This window comes from Scyliorhinus canicula, chromosome 5 (genome assembly GCF_902713615.1).
Source record: "Scyliorhinus canicula chromosome 5, sScyCan1.1, whole genome shotgun sequence".
Lineage (NCBI taxonomy): Eukaryota > Metazoa > Chordata > Chondrichthyes > Carcharhiniformes > Scyliorhinidae > Scyliorhinus > Scyliorhinus canicula.
Genome location: NC_052150.1, coordinates 47,613,516 through 47,636,032, shown reverse-complemented (window position 1 = coordinate 47,636,032; position 22,517 = coordinate 47,613,516). Strand labels below are relative to the sequence as shown.

Sequence of the window (22,517 nt, the reverse complement as noted above, 5' to 3'; positions counted from 1 at the left end):
GTAGTCCAAAACGGACTACTGGGGCCCGATCCCGACCGCATGCGCCCCCTCATGGAGCTCCCAATTCCCCACTGCCCCAAGGCCCTCAAACGCTGCCTTGGGTTTTTTCTCTTATTACGCCCAGTGGGTCCCGCAATACGCAGACAAGGCCCGGCCACTTATCCAGTCCACACATTTTCCCCTCTCGGCCGAGGCACAACAGGCCTTCGCCTGCATTCGATCTGACATAGCCAGGGCGGGGATGCACGCCGTAGACGAGACTCTGCCTTTCCAAGTAGAGAGCGACGCTTCAGATGTCGCCCTTGCCGCCACGCTGAATCAGGCCGGCAGACCCGTGGCATTCTTTTCACGCACCCTCCACGCCTCCGAAATTCGGCATTCCTCTGTCGAAAAGGAAGCCCAGGCAATCGTTGAAGCGGTGCGGCACTGGAGGCATTACCTGGCCGGCAGGAGATTCACTCTCCTCACTGACCAACGGTCGGTAGCCTTCATGTTCAACAACACGCAGCGGGGCAAGATCAAGAATGACAAAATCTTGCGGTGGAGAATCGAGCTCTCCACCTTTAACTACGAGATCTTGTATCGCCCCGGCAAGCTCAACGAGCCCCCAGACGCCCTCTCCCGAGGTACATGTGCCAGTGCACAAGTGAACCAGCTCCGTGCCTTTGCCATCCGGGGGTCACCCGCTTGTACCATCTGATCAAAGCCCGCAATCTGCCCTACTCCGTCGAGGAAGTACGGACAGTCACCAGAGACTGCCAGATCTGTGCGGAGTGCAAGCCACACTTCTACCGGCCAGATCGCGCGCGCCTGGTGAAAGCATCCCGCCCCTTTGAACGCCTCAGCGTGGACTTCAAAGGGCCCCTTCCCTCTACCGACCGCAACACCTACATCCTTAGTGTGGTCGATGAATTTTCTAGGTTCCCCTTTGCCATCCCATGCCCAGATATGACGTCTGCCACCGTCATCAAGGCCCTGGATTCCATTTTCGCCCTGTTCGGTTTCCCCGACTATATCCACAGTGACAGGGGATCCTCATTCATGAGCGATGAGCTGCGTCAGTTCCTGCTCAGCAGGGGTATCGCCTCCAGCAGGACGACCAGCTACAACCCCCGGGGAAACGGGCAGGTAGAGAGGGAGAACGGGACGGTATGGAGGGCCGTCCAGCTGGCCCCACGGTCCAGGAACCTCCCAGCCGCTCGCTGGCAGCAGGTCCTCCCTGACGCGCTCCATTCCATTCGGTCGCTACTGTGCACCACAACTAACAGTACACCCCATGAACGTGTTTTTGCCTTCCCTAGGAAGTCCACATCCGGAGTGTCGCTCCCGACTTGGCTCACGACTCCGGGCCCAGTCCTTCTCCGTAGGCATGTACGGCACCACAAGGCGGAACCCCTGGTGGACAAAGTACGCCTTCTCCACGCCAACCCTCAGTATGCCTACGTGGAGTTCCCCGACGGCCGCCAGGACACAGTCTCGCTCCGGGACCTGGCTCCCTCAGGTGCGATCCCATGCCCACACCCCTTCCTGCGCCAACCCCAGCGCCCCCCTATTCGTCCCCATCAGGTCCATCCCTCATCCCCCTGCCCACCCTGGAGGACATGGAAGATTTCGGCTTGCTCTCGGAGTCATCCCGCCAGCAGCCAGCACCAACACCGCCAGCACCTGCACCATCGGGGCCATCACCGCCTGTGCCGACGTCACCACCACAGCTACGCCGCTCACAGCGGAACGTCCGACCACCGATTCGGCTCAACCTGTAACCTGCTAACCGGATGGACTCTTGATTTTCCTTGTTGGAGACTCTTGTAAATAGCATCCTTTGTATTAGAGTTACATGTCACCCCCGCCGGACTCATTTTTACAGGGGGTGAATGTGGTGAGATAACCACTGTAGTTATGTGTACTGCAGTAGGGGGATGTATGCCTGTACCTGTAATACAGGTTCCTCCGGTCAGCCCCTGCCGGCTAGCTCCGCCCACAGGGAGCTTATGTATAAATGTATGAGAGCTGCTCAGACCCTCAGTCTACAGTTGCGGATGGAGGGACAACATCGTACAGCAATAAAGCCTCTATTGTACTAGTCTCTCGGCTTTGAGTATAATTGTTAGCGCCACACCCCCCTCAGTCTCCCACTCCCCCATTCAGTCTCCCACACCCCCCCTGCTCTGAACTCCCTCCCATTCTCGGGGATGCCTTCCCCATTGTGGCCAGATTCCAGCAGTGCGCTGAGCTGTGTGCTGAGCGGTGAGCTCACCTCCTCAATGCTCTCGTCAGCCGGCACGACTGGTTGACGAACTTGAAAAGCAGGTGTGTTGGCCAGCGTGAAAACATTGTGTGATTACATCGGGACTTCGGCCCATCTGGGCCAGAGAATAGCGGGGGGACATAAAGTCGGGCTTCTGGTCGTGTCGGGGGGTCTGTCGAGGCCTTTGCCGGGAATGCCAACGTGAAGTTTGTGCGGGGTTCGGAGAATAGCGGGAGGGCATCGGACCGGCGTCGCCGTGAAAATCGGCACGGCCCGCTATTCTCCGAACCGGCGTAAGAGCGGAGAATCGCGCCCCTCGTCTTCTCTGATGTTCCCTCTGCATTGATTGTGATATCACTCTGTCTTCACCTTTTGATTCCTTCTGTTTCGGAACAAACCCACTTCCTTTCATCCCCATTTCTTGGTCACAATTCCCTCTCTTTCTCTATCTGCTTTTGCTCCTTTATACCCTCCGCGCTCGGACACTGCTCTCTCTTTCTTCCCACTTTTGCTTCCTTCCTTCCCACCTCTGTCAGTCACTGCGGATGGTCTGATTAACTGTGTCAAAGATTGCAGGTAGGTTGGGAAATATGAGCAAGGATAATTTACTGTGGTGACTATCACATTGGATGTAATTTGTGACATTGATCAGGGCTGTTTCAGTGCTGTGGCAAGGGTGGAGCATGAAGTGATGGGAAAGATGCGCAAGGATTTGGGAGATGATAGTGTGTTCAAGGACATTGGAGAGCAAAGGGAGATGACGGAGCAGTTTGCATGAACAGAGGGCACAAGGTTGTTTTTGTTTAGGATAGCAGTGATGATGGCAAGGGTGATTTAAGGAACTGATTTGGGTTCCTACTGACCTTTACCTAGTGATCCCCAGCTGCAAAGCAGATGTTGGGGGTGAGGGCAGAATCTAGCTTGGCTGTAATGGCTCCAACTTCTCAACGCTCACCATTTCACACATGACGACAAGCTACCCAAATGAAGTGTGAGCCAACTGGCAAAAACTTGTCCAAATCAGATCCACGTCTTGGCAAGCTCCTTTAGGTGGAGATGGTCGAAAAATTGATGAGATTTGTTTGTGACAATAGAATGGATGATTAGAAGCTTTTCTGAAAATGCAGAATTTTAGAAGGGTCACTGTGGCAACCAATAACCTTTCAGTCAGATTCAGCACAAAGGTACAAGGCCAACATGCACTTGCAGTTGGGGCAATTGTGATGGCATAGGCTGACTGACTGGTTGTACCTGTTGGCATAGAGATCACAGGCGGGATTTATTCACCACCATATGTACCTCACAACCCTGAACTCATGCAGTGAGCAATACACACTCAAAGCTTGACTATGTTACCTAGATATTAAAATGTATGGCTATGGGCTGTTCATTGATGATATCGATGGATTACCACATCCACATGTTGCATGGGGAAGACATGTTGAATGATCAGATGTAAAGGTTTTAAGTTCTATTTAGAAAGCTGAAAATTTGAAGTTGCCAATCCATGGAGATGAAGCAGTGTGCAAAATTCAAAAATATACCAAAGGGTTTACTAATCCCAAATATGATTGTAGCCAGTTAGCAGGAGTAGAGTACTAAACAGGACTCCCTCACGGAGTGTAGGTTTCGATGAAGGCCACCATAGAGGTTCCTTTGAATTTGTAATAATTAGGAGAAAGTTCAGGCCAACTCATAGAATCATAGATGTTTACAGCATGGAAAACAGGCCCGTCGGCCCAGCTTGTCCATGCCGCCCAGTTTCTATCACTAAGCTAGTCCCACTTGCCCGCATTTGGCCCCTATCCCTCTATACCCACCCTGCCCAAGTAACTGTCTAACTGCCTCTACCACTGTCTCTAGCAGCCCGTTCCAGATGCTCACCACCCTCTGTGTGAAGAAATTTCCCCTCTGGTCTCTTTTGTATCTCGCCCCCTTTCACCTTAAACCTATGCCCTCTAGTTCTAGACTCCTCTACCTTTGGGAAAAGATGTTGGCTATCTACCTTATCTATGCAACTCATTATTTTATGGACCACTATAAGATCACCCCTAAGCCTTCTACGCTCCAGGGAAAAGAGTCCTCCGATATGATCAGTAATTAAACCTTTCAATTCATGGAGACTGATCACAGATTACAGAAAATCTCCTTAAAGTCAACATTGTTCAGCAACAGAGACAGTATAACAACTTAAAATGAGGGCAATGCAAGCCTGCCCCACAAACAGACATGTCATTCCACATGGAAGTGACTGGCACCAGCCAAAGTTTTGCTGCAGTGTTATGCCAAGAGATCCACTGCCAACCACAACCTGTTGCCTGTGCATCACTGGCATTGAAAAGTCTTGAGCCCACAAGCAACACATCCTCGTCTCTTTTGAGCCATCAAGAATTTTACCGACATTGCAAGATTGTAGGTACCCTTAACTCGCCTCACACCTCCGTACTTATGAGGGCAAATGCTTTGAAATCACCTCTAAACATACCATCCTGCTTCTGGACAATTTATTATATTTTGGAGAACCTCATTGATGTATACTCCCAGTCCTTGACTTGGCAATAGCTTCATACATTCTCACGAGAAAGTGGGGGCTGCAAATGCCCATTTGATGGGCAGACATAACATAATCAATGCTGCACATTTACTGTATAAATACCGACCACGCACACACGGGGAGGATGTGCAGACTCCGCAAAGCTTCTTACACCTTTTTTTGAATAATGTTGTCATATTTGCCACCCCAATCCTGTGGTACCTCCGCTGCGTCGAGGGAAGATTAAAAGATAATGGCTAGCCCGCCTGCCATCTTCACCCCCACTTCCGTTAGCAAGCTGGGATACAAGTCATCCAGACCAGGTAATCTATCCACTCCAAGTATAGTCAAACATTCCAGTACATCCCATGTATCAATTTTCATCCCATCCATTACTTCAACCATCTCAGCTTCGACCCATATTTTGTCTATTTCCCCTTCATTATTAAACACCAATACAAAGTACTCACCAAATATTGCCTGGTCCCTCTAAGCACATATCACCCTCTGTTCCTAATAGAACTAGGGGACTGCATGGTATGGCAACTGCTCGGCCCAAGACCGCAACATACCTCAGAGTCGTGAACACAGCCCAGTCCATCACACGGATCTGCCTCCCATCCATTGGCTCTGTCTACACCTAACGCTGCCTGGGGAAAGCGGGCAGCATCATCAAAGACCCCTCCCACCTGGCATACTCACTCTTCCAATTTCTTCCATCAGGCAGGAGATCTGAAGTCTGAGAGCACGCACTAACAGATCCAAAAACAGCTTATCCCCACTGTTACCAGACTCCAAAACGATCCTCTTATGGACTGACCTGACTACACTCCTGTATGCTTCACCCAATGCCGGTGTCTATACAGTTACATTGTGTACCTTGTGTTGCCCTATTATGTATTTTCTTTTAATTTAATTTTATTTTCATGTACTAAATAATCTATTTGAGCTGCTTGCAGAAAAATACTTTTCACTGTACCTCGGTACACGTGACAATAAACAAATCCAATCCAAACAAATTCAATCCAAATAATCTCTCTTGTGGAAAAGGGAGAAAAACACAAAGGGGCGAAGAGAAAAGGTAATACACCTGCTTTGTAGAAATTAGCGGTTATTAGTTCCACACGAGTAACTGACAAGATGTCCACTCCCATAGCCCCCAAATACTCGCACGCCTTGTCATTGATTTCTAGCTCGGCTGCCATGATTTACAGCCGTGAGTCTCATTTACTTAAAGTTAGGAAGTGGAAAGTTAACTACTGCTGTGATACTTTCGTTATGGGGCCAAGGACTGCGCTCCATTCGATTTCCCCCTTACACAGCACAGTATGAGCTCCCCTGGTAATTGGGGGTGGGGTGAAACGACTATGTATAAAACCCTGACCTGGGTGCAGGTCAGGGAGGCTGGCCCTTCGGGGCGAGGTGTACTTTTCATGATTTAGTGTATACCGTAAGAAACCAGTTGTTCATTTCTACTCTGCCGTATGTTCCTGTTGTCTCTCCTTTTTGGGGCGACAACTTTTGTGTACTCATTTGGGCTGTGCAGTGAGTAAATGCCACTATAATGCTTCCTTGGCCTGCTGAGCATTTGTGTATTTGGGCTGTGCAGTGAGTAAATGCCACTATAATGCTTCCTTGGCCTGCTGAGCATTTCCAGCATTTTATGTTTCCCTGAATCGTTTGTTGGCTTGGTCCTTGTATTCTTGGAAAAGCTGCCAGTTTGACTTGCTTAACTTTTACACTATGTTGAAATAATGAGCATGATCGCCATGCACAGGGTGGCCAGTGAAAGCCGGGAAACCCCACCCCCGCGGTCTAACCAGCTTGCAACGCCTCGCGAGATTCAACAATCTTGTGAGATGTTGCGATGTGAATCCTACTCCTCACATTTTGGCAAATCTGCATATTAGAGCAAGATAGCTAACCTCACTCTAATATATGCAGATACCCGAGATACCTGAGGCTCTGGGATTCAACCCCCTCGCCTCAGAGACCGCGGGCAAGCACTATTTAGCACTGGTCCCAAACAGGGACCAGATCAAACGGCACTCATGGGGGTCTCCAAGGGGATCGGAAGCTCCAGCAGCATTCCCTATGGGCAGGGTGGTGCCTTGGCACAGGAAGTTCCAGATAAATACCCTGGCAGTGCCAGCCTGGCACTTTGGCAATGCAACCTGGTGTCAGCCTGACACTGCCAAGGTTTCCCGGTGGCATTTTTTGCGCACCTGCGATTAGGCCGGGGTTGCCTGGCTTGGGTGTTGGTGGTGGTGGTGGGGGGAGGGACCGTCCTATACTGCGTTTGGGTTGGTGGGGAGGGGGGGGGGGGGAGACAATCGGGAATCGTGGGATTTGAGTCATTCCATGCTAATAGTATCCGTCTCCGGGCTACCAGTGAAGCAAAGGCCAGAACATCTGCCTCTTTCTTCTCCTGGATTCCCGGGTCTTCCGACACCCCGAAAATCGCCACCTCTGGACCCAGCGCCACTCTTGTTTTTAACACCGTGGACATGACGTCCGCAAACCCCTGCCAAAATCCCCTAAGCTTCGGACATGTCCAAAACATGTGGGCATGGTTCACTGGTCCTCCCGCACATTTTGCGCACCTGTCCTCCACCCCAAAGAATCTGCTCATCTGGGCCACTGTCATGTGAGCCCGATGAACGACCTTGAATTGTATCAGGCTGAGCCTAGCACATGTTGCAGACGCGTTGACTCTACTCAATGCGTCCGCCCATAGACCATCCTCTATCTCACCTCCCAGCTCTTCCTCCCACTTGCGCTTCAGCTCCTCGATCTGCATCTCCACAGCCACCATAAGCTCCTTATAAATGTCCGAGACGCTCCCTTCTCCTTCCCACCCTCCAGAAACTACCCTGTCCTGAATCCCCCTTAGCAGTAGGAGGGGGAAGGTTGACACCTGTTTACGAAGGAAGTCCCACACCTACAGATACCTGAATTTATTTCCCCTCGCCAACCCAAACCTTTCCTCCAACGCCCTCATAATCGGAAAGCTCCCCTATAGGAACATATCCCACACCCTCTCAATCCGTGCTCTCCGCCATACCCGGAACCCCCGTCCATACTACCCGGGGCAAACCGGTGATTATCACAGATTGAGGCCCAGACCGATGCTCCCACTGCTCCCACATGCCGCCTCCACTGGCCCCAAACTCTCAGGGCCACCACCACCACAGGACTGGTGGAGTACTGCGCCGGCGGGAACGGCAGAGGCACAGTTACCAACGCCCCCAAACTGGTGCCCTTACATGAAGCCGCCTCCATACACACCCATGCCGACCTCTCCTCCACCACCCACTTCCTGATCATGGCTATATTAGCCGCCCAGTAATACTTGCTAAAATTTGGCAGCGCCAACCCGCCTTTTCCCCGACTCTGCTCAAGCATTACCTTCCTTACACGCGGGATCTTGCCTGCCTAGACGAAGCCCGTGATCGCTCTCTTGACCCGCTTAAAAACGGACCGCGGAATAAAGATGGGGTGACACTGAAATACAAATAGGAATCTCGGGAGGACCGTCATCTTCACTGTTTGCACCCACCCAGCCAGAGACAACAGAAGCGCGTCCCATCTCCGAAAATCGTCCTTCATTTGGTCCACTAGCCGGGCCAGATTCAATTTATGCAGCCGGTCCCATTCCCGCGCCACTTGGATGCCTAGGAAATAGTCTCTGAACGTCCACTCTATCTATCCCCCTCATCATCTTATAAACCTCTATTAAGTCGCCTCTCATCCTCCTCCGCTCCAGAAGAGAAAAGCCCGAGCTCCTTCAACCTTTCCTCATAAGACCTATCCTGCAAACCAGGCATCCTGGTAAACCTCCTTTGCACCCTTTCCAATGCTTCCACATCCTTCCTGTAATGAGGTGAGCAGAACTGCACACAATACTCCAAATGTGGTCTCACCAGTGTCATGTACAGTTGCAGCATAACCCCGCGGCTCTTAAACTTAAGTCCCCTGTTAATAAACGCTAACACACTGTAAGCCTTCTTCACGGCTCCATCCACTTGAGTGGCTACTTTCAGAGATCTGTGGATGTGAACTCCAAGATCTCTCGGTTCTTCCACATTCCGCAGAACCCTGCCGTTGACCATGTAATCCGCATTCACATTTTTTCTACTAAAATGAATCACCTCACACTTATCAGGGTTAAACTCTATCTGCCATTTTTCGGCCCAGCCCTGCATCCTATCAATGTCTCTTTGCAGCCTACAACAGCCCTCCCACCTCATCCACTACTCCACCAATCTTGATGTCATCAGCAAATTTACTGACCTACCCTTCAGCCCCTTCCTCCAAGTCATTGATAAAAATCACAAATAGCAGAGGACCCAGTACTGATCCCTGTGGTATACAGCTGATAACTGGCCCCCAGTCTGAAAATTTTCCATCCACCACCACCCTCTGTCTTCTATGTGATAGCCAGTTACTTATCCAATTGGCCAAATTTCCCTCTATCCCACACCTCCTTACTTTCTTCATGACCCGACCATGGGGAACCTTATCAAACGCCTTACTAAAATCCATGTATACGATATCAACTGCTCTACCTTCATCTACACGCTTAGTTACCTCCTCAAAGATTTCAATCAAATTTGTGAGGCAAGACTTACCCTTCACGAATCCGTGTTGACTATCCCGGATTAAGCTGCATCTTTCCAAATGGTCAGAAATCCTATCCTTCAGGACCTTTTCCATTAACTTACCGACCACCGAAGTAAGACTAACTGGCCTATAATTACCAGGGTCATTCCTATTCCCTTTCTTGAACAGAGGAACAACATTCGCCACTCTCCAGTCCTCTGGCACTATCCCCGTGGACAATGAGGACCCAAAGATCAAAGCCAATGGCTCTGCAATCTCATCCCTTGCCTCCCAAAGGTCTTAAAATTGACAAATCTCCTGGCCCCGATGGGCTACACCCTAGAGTTCTGAGGGAGGTGGCTGAAGAAATAGCGGAAGCGTTGGTTGAGATCTTTCAAAAATCACTGGAGTCAGGGAAAGTCCCGAACGATTGGAAGATCGCTGTTGTAACCACCTTGTTCAAGAAAGGATCAAGACAAAAGATGGAAAATTATAGGCCAATTAGCCTAACCTCGGTTGTTGGTAAAATTCTAGAATCGATCGTTAAGGATGAGATTTCTAAATTCTTGGAAGAGCAGGGTCGGATTAGAACAAGTCAACATGGATTTAGTAAGGGGAGGTCGTGCCTGACGAACCTGTTAGAATTCTTTGAGGAGGTGACAAGTAGGTTAGACCAGGGAAACCCAGTGGATGTGGTCTATCTGGATTTCCAAAAGGCCTTTGATAAGGTGCCACACAGGAGGCTGCTGAGTAAGGTGAGGGCCCATGGTGTTCGAGGTGAGCTACTGGCATGGGTTGAGGATTGGCTGTCTGACAGAAGGCAGAGAGTTGGGATAAAAGGTTCTTTTTCGGAATGGCAGCCGGTGACCAGCGGTGTCCCACAGGGTTCAGTGTTGGGGCCGCAGCTGTTCACCATATATATTAATGATCTGGATGAAGGGACTGGGGGCATTCTAGCGAAGTTTGCTGATGATACAAAGTTAGGTGGTCAGGCAGGTAGTGCTGAGGAAGTGCGGAGGCTGCAGAAGGATCTAGACAGTTTGGGAGAGTGGTGCAGGAAATGGCTGATGCAATTCAACGTGAGAAAATGTGAGGTCTTGCACTTTGGAAAAAAGAATCCAAGCATAGACTACTTTCTAAACGGTGAGAAAATTCATAATGCCAAAGTACAAAGGGATCTGGGAGTGCTAGTTGAGGATTCCCTAAAGGTAAACATGCAGGTTGAATCTGTGATTAAGAAAGCGAATGCAATGTTGTCATTTATCTCAAGAGGGTTGGAATATAAAAGCAGCGATGTGCTACTGAGCCTTTATAAGGCTCTGGTTAGGCCCCATTTGGAGTACTGTGTCCAGTTTTGGGCCCCACATCTCAGGAAGGACATACTGGCACTGGAGCGTGTCCAGCGGAGATTCACACGGATGATCCCTGGAAAGGCGGGTCTAACATATGATGAACGGCTGAGGACCCTGGGATTGTATTCATTGTAGTTTAGAAGGTTAAGGGGAGATCTAATAGAAACTTACAAGATAATGCATGGCTTAGAAAGGGTGGACGCAAAGAAACTGTTTCCGTTAGGCGAGGAGACGAGGACCCGTGGGCACACCTTAGAATTAGAGGGGGTAAATTCAGAACAGAAATGCGGAGGCATTTCTTCAGCCAGAGAGTGGTGGGCCTGTGGAATTCATTGCCGCGGAGTTCAGTGGAGGCCGGGACGCTAAATGGCTTCAAGGCAGAGATAGATAAATTCTTGATGTCGCGAGGAATTAAGGGCTACGGGGAGAATGCTGGTAGGTGGAGTTGAAATGCCCATCAGCCATGATTGAATGGCGGAGTGGACTCGATGGGCCGAATGGCCTTACTTCCACTCCTATGTCTTATGGTCTTATGGACACGCAGTATTTGTTCCTTGAACAAGCTCCACTTTTCATTCGTGCCTTTCCCTGACAGTTTCTGTTCCCATCCTAGCTCCCTAATTCTTGCCTAATCACATCATAATTACCCCTCCCCCAATTATAAACTTTGCCCTGCCGTATGGCCCTATCCCACTCCATTGCAATAGTGAAAGACACCGAATTGTGGTCACTATCTCCAAAGTGCTCTCCCACAAACAAATCTAACACTTGGCCCGGTTCATTACCCAGTACCAAATCCAATGTGGCCCCTCCTCTTGTCGGCCTATCCACATATTGTTTCAGGAAACCCTCCTGCACACACCTGTACAAAAATTGCCCCATCCGAACTGTTCGACCTAAAGAGGTTCCAATCAATATTTGGAAAGTTAAAGTCACCCATGACAACTACCGAGACTTCCACACCTATCCATAATCTGTTTTGCAATTTCTTCCTCCACATCTCTATTACTATTTGGGGGCCTGTAGAAAACTCCTAACAATGTGACCGCTCCTATCCTATTTCTAACTTTGGACCATATTACCTCAGTAGGCAGATCCCCTTCGAACTGCCATTCTGCAGCCGTTAAACTATCCTTGATTAACAATGCTACTCCTCCACCTCTTTTACCACCTTCCCTACTCTTACTGAAACATCTATACCCCGGAACTTCCAACAACCATTCCTGTCCCTGTTCTAACCATGTCTCCATAATGGCCACAACATCGTAGTCCCAAGTACCAATCCACGTTCCAAGTTCACGTACCTTATTCCGGATGCTCCTTGCATTGAAGTAGACACACTTCAACCCACCTTTCTGTCTGCCGGTACACTCCTGCGACCTTGATACCCTCCTCAGTACCTTACTACTCTCAACACTGGCTTCTGGACTACAGCTCGTTTTCCCAGCCCCCTAACAAATTAGTTTAAACCCCCCCGAAGAGCCGTAGCAAATTTCCCTCCCAGGATATTGGTGCCCCTCTGGTTCAGGTGCAAACCGTCCTGCCTGTACAGGTCCCACCTTCCCCAGAATGTGCTCCAATGATCCACGTACCTGAAACCTTCCCTCCTACACCATTCCTGCAACCACGTGTTTATCTGCACACTCTCCCTATTCCTCATCTCACTAGCACGTGGCACCGGCAACAAACCAGAGATGACAACATGGTTTGTCCTGGCTCTCAGCTTCCACCCAAGCTCCCAAAATTCCTGTTTTAAATCCCCGTCCCTTTATTACCTATGTTGTTGGTACCGATGTGTACCACGACTTGTGACTGTTCCCCCTTCCCCTTAAGGATTCTGAAAACGCAGTCCGAGATGTCACGGACCCTGCCACCCGGGGGGCAACATACCATCCGTGAGTCTCTTTCGCTGCCACAGAACCGTCTATCTGTCCCTCTAACTATCAAGTCCCCAATAACTATTGCTCTCCTGCTCTCCCTCCTTCCCTTCTGAGCCACAGGGATGGACTCAGTGCTGGAGATCCGTTCACCGTGGCTTACCCCTGGTAGGTCGTCCCCCTCAACAGTATCCAAAATGGTATACTTGTTACTGAGGGGAACGGCCACAGAGGATCCCTGCACTGACTGCTTCCTCCTAGCCCCTCTCACCGTCACCCATCTATCTTGATTCTTCGGAGTAACTACATTCCTGAAGCTACTATCTATCACCACCTCTGCTTCCCGAATGGTCCGAAGTTCATCCAGCTCCAGTTCCCTAACGCGGTTTCTGAGGAGCTGGAGATGGGTGCACTTCCCACAGGAAGAACATTGCACTGCCTTCCCTGCCATTCCCTCTATATATAAAAAGAAAAAGAAAGAAAGAGCTTACCTGTTATTCACTCTACCCCTCAGGTTAAAGGAGGTGGAAGGGTGGGGGACACTACAAGTGTAGTGTCTAGGTTTTAGGAACTGCCCAACTTAAATACAGGTAAAAATAAAACACTTAACCAGCAACCACTGTGCCCCACACGAGAACAGCAATCAGCTGTTATGGGCCTGCGCAAACAATTTAAATCTTTACTACTTACCCAGCAGTCACTCTGTCCTCACTCCGACTGGATTCAGCTGGAAACTCCCAACTGTAAGTTTTTTTAAAATTTACTCCCCTTCTCAGCAAGCATTCACTCAGCAACCACTGCGCCTCTCACAAGAACACTTCAGGGAAAAGAAAAACTGCTTACCAGTCACCAGCCAATCACTTAGCTGTAGGCTGTGATATCACGGTTCAACTTCTTTCTACTTCTACCTGCCCTCGAGTCTCCCTCTTTATCTTTACTCAGCTGGGATCTTTGCAGTGATTTTGGTTAGAGGAGGAGGTAGGGAGGGAAACACTGAAGAATTGTTTGGGGTTTAACTGTCACATGCCAACAGCTCCTCCACAAACCACCTTCAAGATACAGTGACACAATGCACTGATGCAAATTTTCCCCAAAACAGCCAATCAGCAGTTCCGCTCTACTGACCTCTGCTGGATGCTTGCCTTCACTTGAACACAGAGGGTGTCTTGCCCAGGTACACGTTCTGGATGCAGTGACCGCAATGCACTGATGCAAATTTTCCCCGCAACAGCCAATCAGCAGCTATGCTCTACTGACCTCTGCTGGATGCTTGCCTTCACTTGAACACGGAGGGTGTCTTGCCCAGGTACACGTTCTAGATGCAGTGACCGCAATGCACTGATGCAAATTTTCCCCGCAACAGCCAATCAGCAGCTCCGCTCTACTGCCCTCTGCCGGTACAGTCTAAAATAGTCCGATATTGTCCTATCTGTCCGTACACTTGCCACAGGAGCCTGATACAGTAACCTGACCCAGTCAATAAAGCCATGCCCGAATCCGAACCGTTCCAGTATCTCCCACAGATAGTCCCATTCTTCCCGATCAAAATCCTTTTCTGCATCCATTGCGATCATTACATCCACCTCCCTACCTGCCGGGGGCATCATGATCACATTTAACAGCCTTCTTACATTGGCCACCAACTGCCTGCCCTTAACAAACCCCGTCTTGTCCTCCCCAATAAGGCCCAGAACACAATTCTCGATCCTGGAGGACAAGATTTTGGCCAGCAACATGGCATTCAACAGGGAGATCGGCCTGTAGGACCCACACAGCTCCGGGTTCTTGTCCCGCTTAAGAATCAGCTAAATCATTGCTTGTGACGTCATCGGGGGAACACCCCTCTTTCCCTTGCCTCATTGAACATCCTCAACAACACCGGCCCCAATATCCCCGAGAACTTTTTATAAAACTCCACTGGGTACCCGTTCGGACCCACGGCCTTACCCGCCTCCATGGCCTTCAAGCCCTCCACTATCTCCTCCAGCCCGATTGGGGCCCCCAGCCCTTCTACCAGCTCCCCGTCCACCTTTGGGAAATTCAGCCCCTCCAAGAAGTGCCTCATCCCCTCCGGCCCCGTAGGGGGTTCTGACCTGTACAGACTACTGTAGAAATCCCTAAACGCCTTATTCATCCCTAATGAATCTCCAACCAGGTTCCCAGCTCCCTCCTTTACTTTCCCTATCTCCCTAGCTGCCTCTCTTTTCCTAAGCTGCTGTGCAAGCATTCTGCTGGCCTTTTCTCCATACTCATAGATCCCCCCCCCCCGCCTTTCTCAGCTACTCCACCGCCCTCCCAGTGGTCAGGAAGCCAAACTCCGCCTGTAACCTCTGCCGTTCCCTGAAAAGCCCTGCCTCTGGGGTCTCCGCATACCAGCAATCAATCTGTCGTACCTCCTTTACCAGTCGGTCTGTCTCCGTCCACCTTCTCCCTATGGGCCCGTATCGAGATCAACTCACCTCTGACCATCGCCTTCAATGCTTCCCACACCACTGCTGCTGAAATTTCCCCCGTGTCATTGACCTGCAGTTAGTTCTGAATGCATTTCCTCAGCCGCTCGCACACCCCTTCATCCGCCATAAATCCCACATCCAACCTCCAGTGCGGGCGCTGGTTACTGCCTTTACTAGCCTGCAGGTCAACCCAGTGTGGAGCATAGTCTGAGACTGTAATTGCCGAATACCCCGTCTCCACCACCCAAGCCAGCAAGGCCCTGCTCAAAATACAGAAATCAATCCGGGAACACACTTTATGCACGTGTGAGTAGAAGGAGAACTCCTTCACCCTCGGCTGCTCATACCTCCATGGATCCCTCCCTCCCCACTGCACTTCCGGGAGCTAGTTCACCCATCCCTGGTGCCAGATAGTCTCCCACCTATTGTGTCCTCCCCCCCCCCGCTCATACAAACTCCAACATCAAACAATCCCCACACAATTGCCCAACAGAAAAACACCAAGATTAAAACAAGCACCCTTCCAACCCCAACAGTGCAACTGAAAACCTTAACGCGCTCAGCTCTACCGCTGGTTACAAATCAATTCAAACGGCATCACAAACAAATTCCATGAAACTCAAAACGGGAATCTTTTTACAAAAACCGAGAAACAAAAAGAAAATACAAGAACATGAATGTTGCAGCAAAGTTACAAAGTTCTCAATCCATCACCAGCCATTTCTTTTTTGCAAAGTCCAACGCGTCCTCATGCAACCCAAAGTAGATGTGCTGATCCTCACGCGTGACCCACAGACGGGCTGGGTATAACAGTCCAAACTTCACCTTTTTCTTAAAAAAGATCGACCTGATCTGGTTGAAGCCTGCACTCCTCCTGGCCACCTCTACACTCAGGTCCTGGTAAACCCACAGGATGCTATTGTCCCACTTACAGCTCTGTGTCTGCTTGGCCCACTGTAGAATGCGCTCCTTATCCGAGAACCTGTGGAATCTCACCACCATTGCCCTCGGGGTCTCCCATTCGGGGCTTCCTTGCGAGTGCTCTGTGAACCCTATCCACCTCTAAGGGCTGGGAGAATGCCCCATCCCCCAGCAGCTTCACAAACATGTCTGTGATGTATGCCCCACCATCCATTCCTTCGGGCCCCTGCGGGACCCCGACGATTCTTAGGTTCTGTCGGCGGGACCTATTTTCTAGGTCCTCCACCTTCTCCAGGAGCTTCTTCTGCTAGTCCCCCAGCATCCCCACCTCCAGCTCCACTGCAGTCTGATGTTCCTCCTGCTCAGCCAGTGCCTTCTCCACCTTCTGGATGGCCCGAGCCTTGGCGTCCAATCTATCCTCCAACCGCTCAATCAACTCTTTTATCGGGTCCAAGCAGTCCCGTTCCTGCGTAGCAAGGCCTTCCTGAATGACGTGCATCAGCTGCTCCATAGACTGCAAGGTCAACAAGCCAGAGGTCCGAACCTCCATCATGCTGTCTTCTGTTGCAGCTACAGCCCAAGCCTTCCCTATCTTTTTGTTTCTGCCCTTACGAACACTTCTAGTCCTTCTCCCCATGCACCGAAGTGGGAATTCAGTAAACAATTGCCACTGACATCCATTTTACAATTCAAGTCCGGTAGAAAATCGGGAAAGGTCCAAATGTCCGACCAGAGCGGGAGCCACCAAATGTGTGACTTACTCCTTCATAGCCGCCACCGGACGTCTGAGTCGAATCTAAACTAGGGCAGCACGGTAGCATGGTGGTTAGCATAAATGCTTCACAGCTCCAGGGTCCCAGGTTCGATTCCCGGCTGGGTCACTGTCTGTGCGGAGTCTGCACGTCCTCCCCGTGTGTGCGTGGGTTTCCTCCGGGTGCTCCGGTTTCCTCCCACAGTCCAAAGATGTGCGGGTTAGGTGGATTGGCCATGCTAAATTGCCCGTAGTGTCCTAAAAAGTAAGGTTAAGGGGGTTGTTGGGTTACGGGTATAGGGTGGTACGTGGGTTTGAGTAGGGTGATCATGGCTCGGCACAACATCGAGGGCCGAAGGGCCTGTTCTGTGCTGTACTGTTCTATGTTCTGTATTAAACTGTTACGCAATGTGTTTATAAATAAAGTATACTTTTGGGAAGAAAATGTGTATCCTTACTGTTTGGTTTATTTGGTGCATGTCATCACTGTCTATAATAGAACATAGAACATACAGTACAGAAGGGGGCCATTCAACCCATCGAATCTGCACCGACACAACTAAGCCCTCACTACCACCCTATCCCCATAACCCATCCTCATAACCCAATCTGAAATAATTCTCGAATTGCTGCTCTAAGTAAATGCCTGTATTCTGAAAAGCATTACTAAAGCACTGTTTAAATGTAGTAGTACATCTGCATCTGGGGGTGGGAAGTGGGGGGGTGGGGGGGGGGGGGGGGGTGCATTCAGCTGAATGGAAAATTTGAAAATCAATGTTAAAGGAGAAGGTAGGGATACAGGTTAGTGATGAGGTTGATTGTTACCGGAAAATAAAAGGAAGGCACAGAACATGTGAACATCACATTGCACCAAGGAATTATACAAGAATAGGGAAATTTGATAATAGAGCAAACTTGGTATCTGAATGCACAAAACATTCCAAATAAAATCAATGGACTTCCGGTGGCATAATTTAAAGGGAAGACACGCACGAGGTAGCTCCCCCTTGGAGAACTCTACGTTTTGCACCTTTTCTTGGTGTTTATTCTTCGAAGCTCATACAGTTATCGGAATTGAGATCTTTTATGACAGAAATGCCCACAAAAAATCACAGAAAAGAAAGCTGGGAAACCCGCCGATGGAGTCTGAAGCCTCTCGGCGCTCAGCGGCAAGTAAAATGGAGCATTCGGTTTCTATTTCTCTGTCCACTCCACTAACGGCCGAGGTTCTTTCTAGTACCTTGGTGAAAGTACTTCAAAAGATCAATTGAAGAGGCTTTGGCCCCCATTCGAGCGGCTCTGGGGAAAAGGATTCAGAGTATTGAAGTCCAGGAAACCACAATCAAAAATATGGAGGTGGCCTTAACGGACCACAGTGATCGGATTGCCGCGCAGGAATCCAAATTGTCCTCTGTGACCAAAATGAATAGATCACTGATAGGCAAGGTGAATGACCAGAAACAGGTCCAGGAGGCAAAATATCTGGATTGTGAGGATTGAGGGCCCTATTCCCATGGAATATTTCTCGGGAATGTTCTGCAAAATGGTGAGTGAGGATGGATTCACATCCCCACCAGAATTGGACTGAACCCATCGCACACTCAGGCCGAGGCCTCGTCCGAAGGCCCACTGTATAGGATGATAGTGAGGTTCCACTGCTTTAAAGAAAAGGAGGGCAAGGGAACACTGCGATTTTAAGTCAGAAGGCTACTCCATCAGGTTTAAGCAGGATATGGATGCGGAATTATCAAAGAAAAGGGCCGCATTCAATGGAATCATGGTTGCACTATCTAAGAGCGGAGTCCAGTTCGAATTCGCCTACCCAGCTCATCTCAGAGTAACTTTTGAGGGAAAAGACTATTTCTTCAAATCCCACCATGGCAGCTGTGGAATTTAATGGGCGGCACAGTGGCACAGTGGTTAGCATTGCTGCCTCACAGCAGCAGGGACCCAGGTTCGATTCTGCCCTCGGGTGACTGTGTGGAGTTTGCACGTTCTCCCCATGTCTGTGTGGATTTCCACCGGATGCTCAAGTTTCCTCCCACAGTCCAAAGACATGCAGGCTACGTGGATTGGACATGCCAAACTGCCCTTTAGTGTCAAAAGGTTAGATGGGTTTACGGGGATAGGGTGGGTGAGTAAGTTGAGGTAGAGTACTCTTTCAGAGGGTCAGTGCAGACTTGATGGGCCGGATGGCCTCCTGCACTTTCGGGATTCTATGAAAATAATTTTCCACAATTCTCCAAATCCCAATAGTAACAGGTAATGCAGAGGTAACAGAAAGGGAGGAGCTTAGAACAATCATCATCAATATAGGGCAAAAGTACTAAACTATTGGGATTGAAGGCAGACACGTTCCCAGGGCCTGATGGCCTCAATCCTTGGGTCTTAAAGGAAGTGGCAACGGAGATAGTGGATTTGTTTGTTATAATTTTCCAAAATTCCCTGGATGAACAGTTCCAAGGTGCAAAAAGTGAATATTTTATTAGACTGAGAACTAGCCCTTAACTAGCAAGGTAATTTAAGTTTTGCTTTGTTTTACATATTACTTTGCTAGTTTTTCCTAGAAGGCCAATGAGAGTATTAACTCCAACGCCAGTACTATTCAACAGCAGATGACATGAAGAAATATTTTCCCTTTTAACAATCCTGTATTTGTCTTTTGAGTGTTTTCCCCCTATAACGGTTGAGCTTCATTGTGACAGGAGAGGAGCCAAAGACAGAGAGATCAGAATGAAAGTGACCTACTTGACAATGAAGCTCCACAGAAACTGGCGGAACAGTGCCTCATTTTTCATTTATACACCTTAATAACATTTTGGACTATTTCATTGAGTTCAACGATTTCAGACCATAACCACTACTCTCAATTTGGACCTTAGGCAGGGGTGATGATTACCTTGTTCCATCATTCTTTTTAGCAATGGGGAGATTAGTTTGCACAAAGCTATTTTAATGTGTAATCTCTCCCTCCTGGGTGGTGCATTTCATGTGTCCATCCAGCACGGTGCAAGAACTGCCTCCCGGTCATTTCTATCTGTCCTGTCACTGCTAACTTGGCAAAGCAATGGCTGCAGCCACAGTCCACTGGTGGTGTATAAGTGAAGACGGAGACCAGTCACAGGGCTATAGAGTGTGAAACAGCCTCTCTCTCTCTCTCTCTTTCTGCCATTCTCTTGGTCTCGAAATAAATTGTTTTTTTTCTGTGCAGCAGTTCTGATTTCGTTCCATTTCTACATTACAGCTTGTCTTCAGTTTGGAATCCCCCTGGCAGCCCCCTACCGTAAGTAACTTAATATCGGCTCATTGTAAAGGCACCCTTTCAAAATGAAACTTCTGCGTTACAAGCTGCAACTGAGTAAACAACTTTTGTACAGCCCCCAGCTCGATGCTTTAAGCGAGTCAGTTGCGCGAATACTTATTTAAATGGCTTTTACTTTTCAAGAATCATCCTTAAATACAAAAATAGAAAGTATTCGAATGGGGGGGGGGGGGGGGGGGGGTCAGGGTGTTTCTCCTGGGGGGAGAGGGGGGGTCAGGGTGTTTCTCCTGGGGGGAGAGGGGGGGTCAGGGTGTTTCTCCTACGGGGGGTCAGGGTGTTTCTCCTACCCCCGGGGGAGGGGGGGGGGGGGGGGGGGGGGGTCAGGGTGTTTCTCCTACGGGGGGGGGGGGTCAGGGTGTTTCTCCTACCGGGGGGGGGGGGCAGGGTTTCTCCTACCCCCGGGGGAGGGGGGGGGTCAGGGTGTTTCTCCTACGGGGAGGGGGTCAGGGTGTTTCTCCTACGGGGAGGGGGTCAGGGTGTTTCTCCTACGGGGAGGGGGTCAGGGTGTTTCTCCTACGGGGAGGGGGTCAGGGTGTTTCTCCTACCCCCAGGGGAGGGGGGGGTCAGGGTGTTTCTCCTACGGGGGGGGGGGGGTCAGGGTGTTTCTCCTACGGGGAGGGGGTCAGGGTGTTTCTCCTACAGGGGGGGGGCAGGGTGTTTCTCCTACCCCCGGGGGAGGGAGGGGGGGGGGGTCAGGGTGTTTCTCCTACGGGGGGGGAGGGAGGTCAGGGTGTTTCTCCTACGGGGAGGGGGTCAGGGTGTTTCTCCTACGGGGAGGGGGTCAGGGTGTTTCTCCTACGGGGAGGGGGTCAGGGTGTTTCTCCTACGGGGTGGGGGTCGGGGTTTTTCTCCTTCGGGGGGGAGGGAGGTCAGGGTGTTTCTCCTACGGGGGGGTCAGGGTGTTTCTCCTACGGGGGGGGGGGGTCAGGGTGTTTCTCCTACGGGGGGGGGGGGGGGGGTCAGGGTGTTTCTCCTACGGGGGGGGGGTCAGGGTGTTTCTCCTACGGGGGGGGGGGGTCAGGGTGTTTCTCCTACGGGGAGGGGGTCAGGGTGTTTCTCCTACGGGGTGGGGGTCGGGGTTTTTCTCCTTCGGGGGGAGGGAGGTCAGGGTGTTTCTCCTACGGGGGGGTCAGGGTGTTTCTCCTACGGGGGGGGGGGGGTCAGGGTGTTTCTCCTACGGGGGGGGGGGGTCAGGGTGTTTCTCCTACGGGGGGGGTCAGGGGTGTTTCTCGTACGGGGGGGGGGTCAGGGTGTTTCTCCTTCGGGGGGGAGGGAGGTCAGGGTGTTTCTCCTACGGGGGGGGGGGTCAGGGTGTTTCTCCTACGGGGGGGGTCAGGGTGTTTCTCCTACGGGGGGGGGGTCAGGGTGTTTCTCCTACGGGGGGGTCAGGGTGTTTCTCCTACGGGGGGGGGGGGTCAGGGTGTTTCTCCTACGGGGGGGGGGGGTCAGGGTGTTTCTCCTACGGGGGGGGGGGTCAGGGTGTTTCTCCTACGGGGGGTCAGGGTGTTTCTCCCACGGGGGGGGGGGGGGGTCAGGGTGTTTCTCCTACCCGGGGGGGGGGGGGGTCAGGGTGTTTCTCCTACGGGGGGGTCAGGGTGTTTCTCCTACGGGGGGGGGGGGGTTTGGGGTGTTTCTGCTGCCCCCGGGGGGTGGGGGGGCTCAGTGTGTTTCTCCCACCCGGGGGTCAGGGTGTTTCTCCTACCGGGGGGGGGGGGGGGTCAGGGTGTTTCTCCCACGGGGGGGGGGGGGGGGGGTTGGGGTGTTTCTCCTGCCCCCGGGGGGGGGGGGGGTCAGTGTGTTTCTCCCACCCGGGGGTCAGGGTGTTTCTCCTACCGGAGGGGGTCAGGGTGTCCTAGTTTCTAGCATCCTGTCAACAACATTCTGCAGAGATCTGACAACTGCTGTCAAAGCGATCGCTCTGAAACTAGTCCAGACCCGCAAACATGCATCCTGCACTCACCGGGATAGCGGCCTTTTAGTCAGGGGAGAATTCGGCCCACAAGCTGTACGTTGATTGGAGAGGAGTGATTCTGTGCTTGACATTAAAACATCTGCATGTGGCTAATTCAGACACAGATGTGTCCACTCTTCAATGTCTAGGCCCGAGGTCCTGATAGCCCAATTTAGGGGAGTATTTAGGGGGGTATTCGCTATGCGGTGTCGATGGATCCAGATCTATTTTTCGTGAAGGTCTTCCTCCTCCTGATTATCCCACATACCAACCTTGTTTTTTCCTGGAGCATTTAACATTTCTTTCTTTCACTCCAATCAAGCCAATTAAAGCATCTCACCATAATTTGAGCATCACTAGGAGGTCAGAAGCTACTTTTTCTCTGACGACCCACTCACTTCGTGACACCCCAAGGGAAAGGTATTGCCCCATATTTATTAAATGAGATGCACTTGTATTTTTAGTCAATATTTTCTTTGTAAATATATTTGATGAATTCCATCCCTT

The 22,517-nt window shown here is 50.7% G+C and overlaps 1 protein-coding gene across 3 annotated transcripts in view; it reads right to left on the bottom strand.

Annotated features, from left to right (window-relative positions):
* zgc:136493 (uncharacterized protein LOC692276 homolog) overlaps nt 1-22,209 on the bottom strand; it is a 109,777-nt gene extending 87,568 nt beyond the window's left edge. The window contains exon 1 of one of the 3 annotated variants that reach the window (XM_038797001.1): nt 22,020-22,209. The gene's annotated coding sequence lies outside the window, so the exon portion shown is untranslated. The remainder of the gene's footprint in view (nt 1-22,019) is intronic. The other 2 variants (XM_038796999.1, XM_038797000.1) reach the window with 2 other exon arrangements.
* Between the last annotated feature and the right edge of the window lie 308 nt (nt 22,210-22,517).